Here is a 13,929-nt window from a genome sequence, read left to right on the forward strand (position 1 = left end):
AAAATATTTTGTTCTTGACAAAACTCTCTTCAAAAAAGATTTATATTCTGCCTATAACTCTACAAAACGAATTTGGTTTTTCCAAAACTTTCTCCAACATAAAAGTGAGATACAAAACCAATTTTATAATTTCATTAAGTTACATAAAATACAGATTCTATTCTTTGATTAGTTCAAATTATATTATGCATCTGAACATCACATTGCATATCCTTTTGCATCCATTAAACATGCATGCCCAGTCACATCAAGATCAAAAACCCCTGTATGGAACCTCACCAGTGGACCTACAGTAGAGTCTGAACATCCACCTTTGAGAAATATCCAAATAACCCATAATAACTAGAATGTAGAGGCAACCCCTTACAAATTCTCCACTGATGACACCCTTTCCAATACAAAACACATCATTAACCAAAACAACTTTACAAATACCAACCTTAATACCTTCGGAAAGCAGCTTACAAGACTAGAAAAACAAATACAAAGAACCACTACAAGTTCGGTCGACATTAAAACCTCAACTGACCTGAAACTAAAAAACTCAGTCTTCAAACCTTACCAAATTACAAAAACAAGCCAAACACAACTCCAAGAAAACCAAACAGACTTTCTCGAAGCTATCAAAACACATTTACAACACCTTGACAGTTCATCTTTAACTGTCCCCAATACACCACAAACAATCAACCCTTCCACCTCCACAAACCAAGTTAGTACTCTATAAAAAAGCCCTGGGGAGTCTTATAATGAAAGTACTTCTCCAAACCAACCTCTTAACCTCAACAAACTTATATGGCAAACTCCCAAAACATCCACTGCCACAGACATTTCCATAACCATTGAACCAACTATCCTTACTCAACACAAATATAATGCCTCTTCCCTCTATGAATGGAATATAGATGGAGTGTCCGAATGCAATATCCTCAACACCCTCCAGCAAATAACTATGGCAGCCAATGCCTATAAAACCCAAACAAGAACCTCAGACAAAGCTATTGCTGAACTCCTTATTGCTAGTTTCTCTAGTTAGTTAAAAGGATGGTGAGACCACCATCTCACTAAAACTAATCACCTACATATCCTAAACTCCTTTTAAACATATGAAGACCAAACACCCATCCTTAACCCATCTGGAAACACTATCCAAGACGTTGTATCGACCCTTATTCTTACAATCTCCTTACATTTTGTTGGAGACCCTTCCCATTTGAAAGACAAAAATGCTGAACTCCTTTCCAATCTTAGACAAAAACACCTTCCTTACCCGTGTCATGCTTAAACCAACCCTTTTAGAAAGAGAAATTCCTTGCAAGTCTACCTATTCTCTTGGGAGAAAAGGTTAGAAACAAAATCAAAGATACCTTTACAACAAAAACCATAACATATTACCAACTCACATATGGTGAACTTGTAAGTTTCACCCAAAAAGAAGGTCTTAAGATCTATCAGGATCTTAAACTCCAGAAACACCTAAAGTGGGAAATGAAATGTACCAGACAAGAACTTGGTAGCTTCTGTCACCAATTCGACCTTTCCACCAAAAAACCTTCCTGCTGTGAAAACTGCTCACAACCAAGAAAATATCCGAGCCACAAACCTCCTTATAGACTATCAGCCCATAAAAATCGACAACAGTTTTATTCCAAACCGGATCAACCTTACTACAAAAGGCCCTACAAATTTACCAAGCCTCAAAGACCTTTCCAGTCAAAACTCAAAACAAAATTTGACCCCAAAAACATTACCTGTTACAAATGTAACCAAAAAGGACATATGTCCCGTTTCTGTAAAGTCAATACCAAACTTCATGAGCTTCAAATAGATGAAGATACCATCAACCAAATATAAAATATCTACATTGAAGCTACAGACACTAACCACTCTCCTTCAGATACTTCTAAAGAAGAATTTCAATTCGATGAAATAGCAACTACCAGTACCACCTTAGATACCTCAACAAATTCCAAACAAATCAACGTCTTGACCTAAGACTAGGAATTCATTCTTGAGGCTATCAAAAGACTTGATGATCCTCACCTTCAAAAGACCTATCTGGATAAATTGTTGAAAGACTTCAACCAACCAGAGAACCCTCCATCATCTAACCTTCCAAACCGCTCTATATTACCCTCTACCAGCATCAACACCTATGATGTTACAAAAATCCTTAATAAAAAGAAATCCAAAACCACTGTTACCATTCCAGAATTACATTCTGAGATAAAAACCCTCAAATCCAAATTACAATCCCTTAAACAAGCCCAACAAAAAGACTCTGCCATACTACAACATCTTCTGTCCAAAATTGAAAGTCAGTCTGATAGTGAGTCTGATACAGAAGATCAAACCATTGAATCTCATGCATTACCACATACACTTATAAATATTGAGCATATTCCAGATGATTTCCTAAACGTATTAACACAAATATCTTCCAAAAAATATTTAATTAGAATTACTCTTATTTTCTCATAAGATTTCAAACTTGACACCATTGTCTTATTTGACACAGGTGTAGATTTGAACTGCATCAAAGAAGGAGTGGTTCCAAAAAGATTTTTGCAAAATACCTCTGTAAAACTCTCTGCTGCTATTAATTCAAAATTATATATTACAGGAAAAACTCAAGCCTCTGTTTTCAACAAAGGCGTCTCTCTTAAAATATTTTTTGTTGTTACAAAATATATTAATCATACCATTATTCTTAGTACTCCATTCATTGACATGATCACTCCATACCAAGCACATCATAATTGCATTACTTCCAAAATCAATAACATCAAACTTGTTTTCCCATTCTTAGAGAAGTCTAAGACTAGAAATTTGAATTTAATTAAAGCATGCTCCATACATACCTATTATATCAATGCACTAATTCATGGAAAACAATTTCATTTACATGATTTACAAAACCATGTTTTTTTTTTTGTTGTATAACCAAACAACTACAAAACCCTGATTTACAAAAGAAAATCATTGATTTACAAAATACGATTGAACAACAGATCTATTCAGACTTACCTAATGCTTTCTGGAAAAGAAAAGAACACATCGTTGATCTTCCCTATGAAGATACTTTTTCAGAAAAACTAATACATACAAAAGCAAGGCCTATACAAATGAATGCTAATTTAGAACAACATTGCAAACTTGAAATCCACGATCTCGAGTCTAAAGGTCTTATCCAAAAATCTCGATCACCCTGGTCGTGTGCCACCTTTTATGTGAATAAAAACTTTGAAATTGAAAGAGGCACACCAAGGCTTGTGATCAATTACAAACCTCTAAATACCACTCTCAGATGGATCAGATATCTAATCCCAAACAAAAAAGATTTGTTACAAAAATTGCACTCTGCATTCATATTTTCTAATGCCTTGTTTGTTTCCAGGAAAACTAATTCCTAGAATTCATTTTCCTCAGTTTCCCATGTTTGGCACCAATGTGGAAAACAGAAAACGTAACTTTAGCAGAGGAAAGTGTTTTCCTTTTGATAAAGAAAGGAAAAGACTTTCCTTTCTTTCATTACACATATTTTTCTCAAAAAAATCTCAAATCACGGTCTCTCTCTTTTCGTAGACAATTGTGAAGCAGGAACAAGTGCATCATTTCTCTGGAACAATTGAAGCTCTTATTTTAGGTATTTGTTTTCCTTTATTTCCTTTATATTATGTTTTTATTTTCTTCTCCTTTATGTTTTTATCTTCTTCGTTAGATCTGTAAGAATTATGGCATAAATTCTTTTATCTTCTTGATAAATCTGCTACCTGTCATACTTTTCTCATAACATAACACAGTTTTCTTCTTCATCTTTCCTCGTCACTTTCGGTGTGTTCAAAACAACCCAAATTCATAAAGCAAGCCATAAAAAGCACATGTTTTCCATTCTTCCTCACTCTCATCCTGCAGAACCGGCAGAACCAAACAAACCACAAATCAAAGCAAAATCCCTACCCTGAAGATTACTGTGAATCAATCAAAGCAAAATGCCCAAACTTCCCCAGCAAAAAGCAGTCCCTACCCTGTCTCCCCATCCCTGGATCCACCACCATATCCCGGGTGGAAGCATAAAGAGAGAGGCAACGTGTAGAACTGGAATTAGCCACCATATCAAGGAATTAATCAACCCTTGCTCTTATTTTTTTTAAGTCCCAGTAGAAGTAGTCGGGGGAGAGAGGGAGGAGAACTGGGAAGGAGGAGCGGGTCTTTGAGGTATAGCCATCTTGCCCATTTAGAAGCTTCGATCTTTGTCCTGCTACTGTTTTCATAGAGAGAGGGAACATGGGAAGGGGAAGGGGAAGGGGAATGAGAGAAAATCGGACAACTGAGAGGGAACAGGGGAAGGGGAAGGGGAAGGTGAATGAGAGAAACCGAGAGAAACCGAATAGGGGAAGGGGAATTAGAGGAAGGGGCATGAGAGTTGATTGCAGGGGAACCCACCGAGACCGAGAGGAAGTTTAATAAGGGGAATTAACATAATAAAAAATAAAAACATTGATAACACTAAAAAGCGTGATTTTTTTGCCACAATTATTGCATTATTTTGCTATATTTATAAATGTGCTTGTTTTATTTTGCTTTGATTAAATCATGATTAGTGTTTGATGATATTTGTTACATATGGATAAATTTATGGGATGATGCTGGTAATTATATAGATTTCATTGCGTAATGTCTATTAATCGTTGTGAACTTATGAATTGTATAATTTTCAAAATGGTTTTATCATCGAGAAATTGAATTTTATGGTCTTAAATAATATATTTGAAGACCTTGTTTGTTTAGGGAATGAGATATCATTGCCATAAGTATTATATATTGTCATCTTCTTTCAACATAATTTATTGTATTGATTGTGTAAGTATTTTATATGCTTTTTTTAATATTTATTTTCCTAAATTTTTAAGTTTTGTTATCAGAAAACTTCACTTTCATGTTATGGATAGTAAGATAATTCATGCAGCATGTATGAGAGCAGCTGTAACTGTAATAGCAACAGGGGTAGCTATTATTGAACAAGAAACAAATAAAATTTAAATACCAAGAGAACCACGTATAAATGCAATTGCTCAACGAGAATTCTATATTGACAGCATTTTGAATCGAGGTGATAGACATTGCGTTGAACAAATTCGTATGAAACTTGTTGTCTTATATAGATTGTGTGATGTTCTCACAAGTCGTGACCTATTACGATTAACTCAAAATATGTCCATTAGGGAGCAAGTAATTGTGTTCTTACAAATTATAGGCCAAAATCAAAGATTTCATTTTATTAGTGGTGTATACTATAGGTCTGTTGAAACTATCCATCGTTACTTTAGAATTGTTTTAAAAGCAATTTCTCCTTTTCGTGGAGTTTGATATAACTTGAATGAGTTTACAAAACATGCACCAGAAAATGAAAATGAGCTATTTAATCTTCGACACTCTTCATTGAGAACCGCTATTGAGCGAGGGTTTGGTATTTTGAAGAGTCGTTTTAGATCAATTGATGGAAGATCTTTTTGGTCTTATGAAACACAAGTAGATGTTGTGCTTGCATGTTGTATTATTCATAATCACATAATGGGGGTTGATCCTTATGACTTTCTTATGGAAGAAATATGTTCGGATAGTGAACCAATTAGACGAACAATCAACTTAAGTCAACAAGAGGAAAGGGAAGAGAATAGGAAGTGGATAACAAAAAGAGAAATGATTGCATCAACCATGTGGAATGACTATAACACTTAAAGAAACTAGTAATTGAGTGTTAATTATATGTGTTTGTTTTTATTATGTCTTGCTTGAGTTTGTATTATCTTTGTTATGTATTTGGAGTAGATGTTGACTTTATTATAATTTCTCTTTTAATTATTAATTGTAGTTTTTATATGAAATTTATTAAATCTAAATATTTTATGAGTTTATTTTGTATAAATTTGTAATTTTTTTTTTTTGTAGAAATGAGTTCCACGCAGAATGAAAAATTAAAAGGCAAGCACTTCACATGGTCTAAGCCTATGTCTCACATGTTGCTTGAGATATTAGCTGAGGAGGCACTTAAAGGAAGCAAACCTTCTTCTACCTTCAAAGCAGAATCTTTTGTTAAGGTGGCTATAGAAATAAGTCAAAAGTTCAACGTCCAATGCGAGCCTAAGCATGTGGACAATCATCTCAAGACTTTGAAAAAATAATAGGGAATAATAACGAAACTTAAAAATAAAAGTGGCTTTGGCTGGGATGATTGTTTGAAGATGATTATAGTTTTGAAAGATGTACATGATGAAGAAGTGAAGGTATGATAAATATTATACTCTTTGTAATTTTTTTTGTTTACTTTTGTTTCTAAAATGTTATACAATGAATTAAAAAATTACATATTCTAAACTTTATGAACAGGCACATCCCAATCATGACAAGTTTCTCAATAAAAAACTTGATATGTACGAGGCAATGGCAATTGTTGTTGGAAAAGACATGGCAACCGGAAATTATGTCAAATCATATGTTGATGTCAACTTGGAAGAGAACACTGAAGAGCAATCATTTTCAATTGAAAATGAAGGTGAATATGAAGAAACTTACAAGGGAAAAGATACATCTTCCTCTAGTACACAAAAGAGGCAACATAGGAAGAGAAATCGCATGTATGAAGATGATGGTATTGAAAAGTTGTCTAAACAGATTGGAGATGTAGCATTTGCAATTCAAAGCCTCAGAAAAAATCAACTTGATGTTAATGCGTTGTATACGGAAGTGATGAAAATTGAAGGCTTTGATGAGATCACTCTTGGGGATGCAATTGATCATTTGGTCCAAAATGAAATGTTGGCAAAAGCATTTATGGCAAAAAATGCTAATTTGAGTAAAATTTGGGTTTAGAATTTTATGAACCAACACTATTACAAGCCTGCTTGCTAAGATGGTTTGACTATGTTCAAAATTTGGTTTAGACTATGTTTGTTATTTGACGAGTATGTTTATTCGTTTAATTCGGTCTAGCATTTTTATGTTTGTAATTTGAACTAATATGTATGTGTATGACATCGAAACTTAATATTTATGCATGACTATGTTTGATGTTAGATATTTATATTTATTTCTTGATGTTTATTTGATATATATTAAAGGGATATTAAAGGGATAATTGTCTTTACCCGTAAAAAAAAATATTTATCAAAAAACCCATAAAAATATTTTTGTATGTATTTATCTTTTAAAAATATTTCACAAGCTTATTTCTCTATAATATGATATGACATATATAGTTATATTTTATAAAATAAGCTATGTATGAATATAGGATATAATTAAAAAAAAATCATCATTATACTTTTTAGATTTCATTTTTTTATTGTAAGTGATTAAATATTTTATATATATTAGATAAACTTGAAAAAAAAATTAATTCATTAATAAATTATTTTCTAGTTCATTTTTCATAACATAACCAAACACTGGAAAGTGTTTTCCAGTTCATTTTCCATAACACTACCAAACATCGGAAAATACTTTCCCGGAATTTACTTTCCAAAAGGAAACAACTTTCCTGCAAATAAACGGAGCCTAAGTTTGATATGATATCCGGATTTTGGCAAATCCAGATTGATCCAAAATATAGATACAAAACTGCTTTTACAGTTCCCTTTGGCCAATATGAATGGAATGCCATGCCCTTTGGACTAAAAAATGCTCCATCTGAATTTCAGCGCATCATGAATGACATTTTCAATGCACATTCAAAATTCTACATTGTTTACATTGACGATGTGCTTATTTTTTCACATTCCATTGATCAACATTTCAACATCTACATATTTTCTTTCATACTGCCAAACAAAATGGTTTAGTTGTTTCTAAAACAAAAGTTCTCTCTTTCATACTCGTGTCCGTTTCCTAGGCCATTATATTTGCCAAGGCATTGTAACACCAATAGAGAGGTCCCTTACCTTTACAAACAAATTTCTTGATAACATCACCAATAAAACCCAATTGCAAAGGTTTTTAGGCAGTCTTAATTATGTTCTAGACTACTACCCCAATCTTAACCGTCTAGCAAAACCCTTACATGATAGGTTAAAAAAAAAACCACATTTCTTGGTCCGACCTTCATACCAACCTAGTCAAACAAATTAAGAAACAGGTCCAAACCATTCCCCTCCTCCATCTAGCTAACCCGTTAGCTTCTAAGATAGTTGAGACCGATGCCTCTGACTTAGGTTATGGTGGAATTCTCAAACAAGTTCAAGATGACAAAGAACAAATCCTCCAATACACATCTGCCCATTAGAATGATTGTCAGAAAAATTACTCTACTATAAAAAAGGAGATCCTTTCAATTTTTCTCTATATTACAAAATTTCAAAGTGATTTACTAAATCAAAATTTTCTTTTATGTGTTGACTGTAAATCCACAAAAAGAAGTTTTGCAAAAAGATGTCCAAAATCTTGCTTCAAAACAAAATTTTGCCAGATGGCAAGCTATTTTAAGCATTTTTTATTTCGATATTGTTTACATTAAAGGAGATTCAAATTCCATTCCTGATTTTCTAACCGAGAATTCCTTCGAAACAGGTCTTGATGCCTCTGAAAACAAAGGCCAAAGACAACGGGAAAGCCCCTCAAACCCAGCCTACAAAACCAGAGAGCCCCAAACCCTCTACAAAACTCATGTCTTCAGTTATCTCAACTGCCAAACCAATCAAATCTTGGTATGAAGCGGTTATTGAAGAAGAAGAAACAACAAAACCCCAACAAGACCAAATAGACGCAATTCAGCATTAGGTTGACACCATATCCAAATCACCAGAATTACTCCTAGCACTACAAAAAGTGTCTCAACAGACCTCTGATGACTTTGTCTCTCAAACATGTAGTATTTCCAAACCACTTTCAAAACATCAAGGAGGCATTTCTACTTCAAAACCCCTCATTTCTTTACAACAAACCAGTTTTCCAAAAACCAAATTCAAATATATTTTCAAAATATTTTAACTATGGAAGAAGGATTTTATCATGAAAACCCTTTCGTTGTTGCTTCAAAAATTTTCCCTTCAAATTGGTACTACAAACCCTGGAATTTAGCCAAACCACAATCCTATTATACCGCAATCCTTGAGATTACTAATTCTGTCAAGTTCAAACACTTCAAACTTCATTCTGATCCCACTGAACTGGCGTATTCTACATGTATCATTCACAAATTCATTCACCCTAAAGACTGGGGACAGCCCTTGCATCAACCTCTTTCCTTCCTCATACACTTCCGTACAAACCCCTAGGACTTCAATACCACCTATACATACTGGGATTACCAACAGGCATGGTTTAATGCCTTCCTCCTATAAAATCCAAACCATAGTCATTCTTGGCTTTTCTACTTCCATAATGACATGAATACTACAAACCTCCCCCTCTGGTTCCTCTAATGGTAGGACTACTATGGTTGTCATGTTGACTACCTCAAAAACCATCCTTTGGTTGAAAGCGGCTACCTCCATTTCAAAAATAACTTTCAACCAACCCCTTCTAAAAGGAAGTTCTCTTCCCACTCATTTTCTGTACAAATTTGTCATGGGTATGTTCATGGTTATAATTTATAAAACGGACATCCAGTTCTCGTTCATAAATTCAAAATCAAATGGTGGGATTCTTTTGCAACTGAATCCAAAAGTTCCAAATTAGCAATTACGGAATGGTTATAAAAACATCAAACAGCTCTCATCATTGATCATCATCCTCAATCAAAGTTTCTAGCCAGAAAGGCTCAAACGGCAGCTCTCCTTGCCTCTGCTAGAACTAATGAAGAATACCTACAAATAGTTCAAAGCATTATACAAAGCCAAGACCCGAAAACGGTCTTGTCCCAATCTAGCTCATCTGGATCTATATCTCCTGCCATTTCCCTTGGAGATGATAATGAAGATAACTGTTTTGGTATCTTACCACCTATCAAGCGACATTAAGTAAAAAAAAAAAAAGAGTATTTTTCAAGCTTCCTCAGGCTCATTTGTTTAAAGCCATATTTTTCAACTCACCTGTTTTGAGTCCTTTTTTATTTTAAGCCCGTTTGTTTTAGGCTTTCTTTTTACAAATATTACCTGTTACTACAAATAAACAAAACCAGTGTCGGTGGCAACAAGACAAACAAATGAAACTCCCACAAAAAACATGGGCATCTTCCTTTTTTGTCTCCACCCAATCATGGCAGGCAACACCACATGGGTTCATATGGGTACTGACGGAATGTCCAAGCTCTTCCAACAAGACATTTTGGCCTCTTCCATGTCAACTCGTCTATAAAAGGGAATTCCAAAATCTTCAGAAGGCAGACTATCATTTTCCCTTAAAAATCTTATTCTCCCTTGTAACTCAGAACCTATAACCTATATCCATTCTCCTCTGTACCCAATATCTCTAGTGTTAATTTACATTACAAATTTAAGTAAGATTCTATTTTTGTTATTTACATTCTTGTTATATTTTATGTACGGTAAGTAAGATTCTATTTTTGTTATTTACATTCTTGTTATATTTTATGTACGTTAAGTATGCTCTGTGTTTGATCAAGGATCCTGACATTGTTGTTCTTGTCTTGTTTATTCGCATCAGAAATCTGTTTATATTACATAAATTTCTTTGATCTTTTCATAAAATTAGTATATAGGCTGGAAACCTGTGACCTAATCTTTTAGATCATTTTCATGTATAACAATGCCACGTACTGAGTGTTTATTTTTAGTGTTTATTTTTGTTATTTACATTGTTTCTTTTTAGAGTTTTGATTATTCTGGAAATATATATATATAATCAACGATCAACATCCATACAAATTTTTATATAATTGATAATACATATTTAACATAAGTGTTTTTTTTTAGTTTGTTGGATAATATCAAAGTAAACCAATATTTTTGTTATGTTTATTTACAAAACATAGTTAATTAATACATGGTGTCGTCATAATTTTATAGAGGTTTGATAGAAGTAATGGATGATCGTTCATGGATGTATCGGGACTCACCCTAAGGATTGTGGAGGATGAATTATTGTAACGAGGTTCAGGGTTTTAATAATTTCACAACATCTATCTCGAGAAATTTTACTGATGGCGATATTAGGTGCCCATGCAAGAAGTGTAAAAATAAAAAGTTTTTGCATCAAGATAATGTAACGATGCATCTTCTAACCAAAGGGTTCATGGAGGATTACCTGTGTTGGTATGCATATGGAAAACAATTTGTTCCTTATGAGAGCATGGTAGAAAGGGTGTTAGCAACATGTATGAAGTTAGAAATGATAACAATAATCCTTACATGAATATGATTATGGATGCAATGAGAATAAGTGAAGGTAATGTTAATGAATCTCCAATCATAGAAGAAGAACCTAATATAGATGCAACGAGGTTTTTTTATTTGTTGAAAGATTCTGACGAACCATTATGGGATGGCTACATGAACCATAGTAAATTATCAGTCATAGCACAGGTGTTCACCATCAAGTTAGGTCACAAGTTGAGTGACATCAGTTATGACAAGATTATCGAATGGGTGAGAAGCATTTTACTTGAAGGAAATAGGCTAAAAGATAACTTTTATGCTGCTAAGTCCATGATGAAACCTCTCGGTTTAGGATACTAGAAAATTGACATGTGCCCTAACTTCTACATGTTATACTACCTTAAAAATGTTAAGCTGACTAAGTGCATGACATGTGGGCATTCCCATTACAAACCCAGAACTGGCAGAGAAAAGACTCTCATGGCATATTAAAAACTTAGATACTTCCCAATCACACTTAGATTGCAAAGGTTATTCATGTCACCAAGGACTCTTGAGCACATGACATGGCACCAATCACATCATGCGGTTGATAGAGTGATAGTGTATCTTTCTGATGGCGATGCATGGAAACACTTTAGCAATGTGCATCCTCACTTTTCAGCTGAATCAAGGAATGTGTGTTTTGGGTTGTGTACAGATGGATTCAACCCATTCGGGTCATTTGCTACTTCTTATTCTTGTTGGCCAGTCATACTGATGGTTTATAACTTTCCACCAGTGATGTGTATGAGTCCGGAGTTCAAGTTTTTTATCTATGGTCATGCCAGGTCCAAGTAGTCTAGGGTGGAATATAGATGTTTGTCTTTGATTGTTGATTGATGAGTTGACGCGGTTATGGTCCTCTAGAGCTTTAACTTATGATATCTCGAGGAAACCTAATTTTGTTATGAGAGGGGCTTTGATGTGGACTATTAATGATTTCCCAGTTTATGGAATGGTTTTTGGTTAGAGCACACATGAAAAACTAGCATGTTCATACTATATGGAGAACAATAGGGCATTCGCACTAACAAACGAGGGTAAAGCTTCTTCTTCTTTTTTTTATTATTGTCACCATTGTTTCTTGCCACTAAATCATGGTATAAAAAGAACATAAATGATTTCTTTGTTGGCAGAGTTGAAAAGGATGTTGCACCCCCATGTTTTTCTGGTGAACAATTGCATCATATTGTACCAAAGTACAGTGGCATTGTGTTTAGTCTCCAATCAAGTAAGCATAAGTTTCCTAGTTTTGGTTTGACCCATAATTGGGTGAAGCAAAGTATCTTTTAGGAGCTTTCTTATTGAAAGACCAATCTTCTCCACTATAGCCTTGACATCATGCACATTGAAATGAACACGTTTGAGAACATTTTCAACACCGTCATGGATATGAAGGAGAAGACAAAGGACAACATCAAAGTTAGATTGGATGTACCGTTGTTCTATAATTGTAAAAATATGGAGTTGGTTTGTGATGAGTCACGGTTCGCAAAACCAAAAGCAAGCTTCGTGTTAGAGAAAAACACACAACTACTAGTCTATAAATGGCTTAAAAGTCTGCGTTTCCCCGATGGACATGCCTCGAACATATCAAGGCTGGTTAATATGGAGGAATGTAGATTATATGGAATGAAGAGTCATGAATGCCATGTGTTTATGCAAACACTCATCCCATTAGCTTTTCGTGATTTGTTTCCAAAGGGGATTTAGGATGCTCTCACGAAGATCAGTCATTTCTTTCGAGTTATATGCTCCAGTAAGTTGAATGTTGATCATATTGAAAGGCTTGAAATGAATATTGTCGAGTAGAGTCTCACTATGGTCTCGTTGAAATCAACTCAAAAGCTAGACACCGTAACGTAAACGATGTCTTTGTTTTCGCAAAGCAATGCCAACAAGTTTATTACACATACACCCTTTTCCTTTAGAAAGGATTGATCAAGAGTTGATCGATTATCAATTTTAAAAACCAAATCCAAGGGTCATGTCGAGATTGTTTACGATAAGAACGAAGATACAAGTGTGATAGATAAAGTCTTTTTTTTAAGCTAGTGAGTTGTTTGAACCATACCAAGTTGCTCCTTCGATTGACTTAGAAGAAAATTCAAATTTTCGTGTTTTCAACGATAGTCTTGTTGATGTTGACGCAGAGGAGTTGAATGTTGTTTTGAGCTTTAGTGGACGAGAGAATGTTGATGAAGAAGATGATAACCACATTAAAGAGTGTGATGAAGCTGATAACAATTCAATTGAGGACGAAGACGAAAATTCTGACTAAATATGTTGTAAAGCCTTTTTTTTATAATGTAATATTAAGGATGATATTTTGGAACATGAAATATTTATTTTATAATTGTTAGCTCTTGTTATTATGTTGTGTGTGTTGTAAGTTTGTAATTCAAGCTTTTGAGCAGGACAATAGACATGCATACAAATAGAACTTGCAAAAGCTTGACAATTTTACCAACGGATAGACTGACGGCCTAGAACCCGTCGGTATTTTACCGAGAGTTGTAAAAAAATTACAGCATTTTACCACAATCATCGACGGTGATACCGATAGACTGGTACCCGTCAGTATTTTACCGAGAGTTGTGATTAGTACTTAAAA

Source organism: Populus alba, chromosome 1 (assembly GCF_005239225.2).
Source record: "Populus alba chromosome 1, ASM523922v2, whole genome shotgun sequence".
Taxonomy (NCBI): Eukaryota; Viridiplantae; Streptophyta; class Magnoliopsida; order Malpighiales; family Salicaceae; genus Populus; species Populus alba.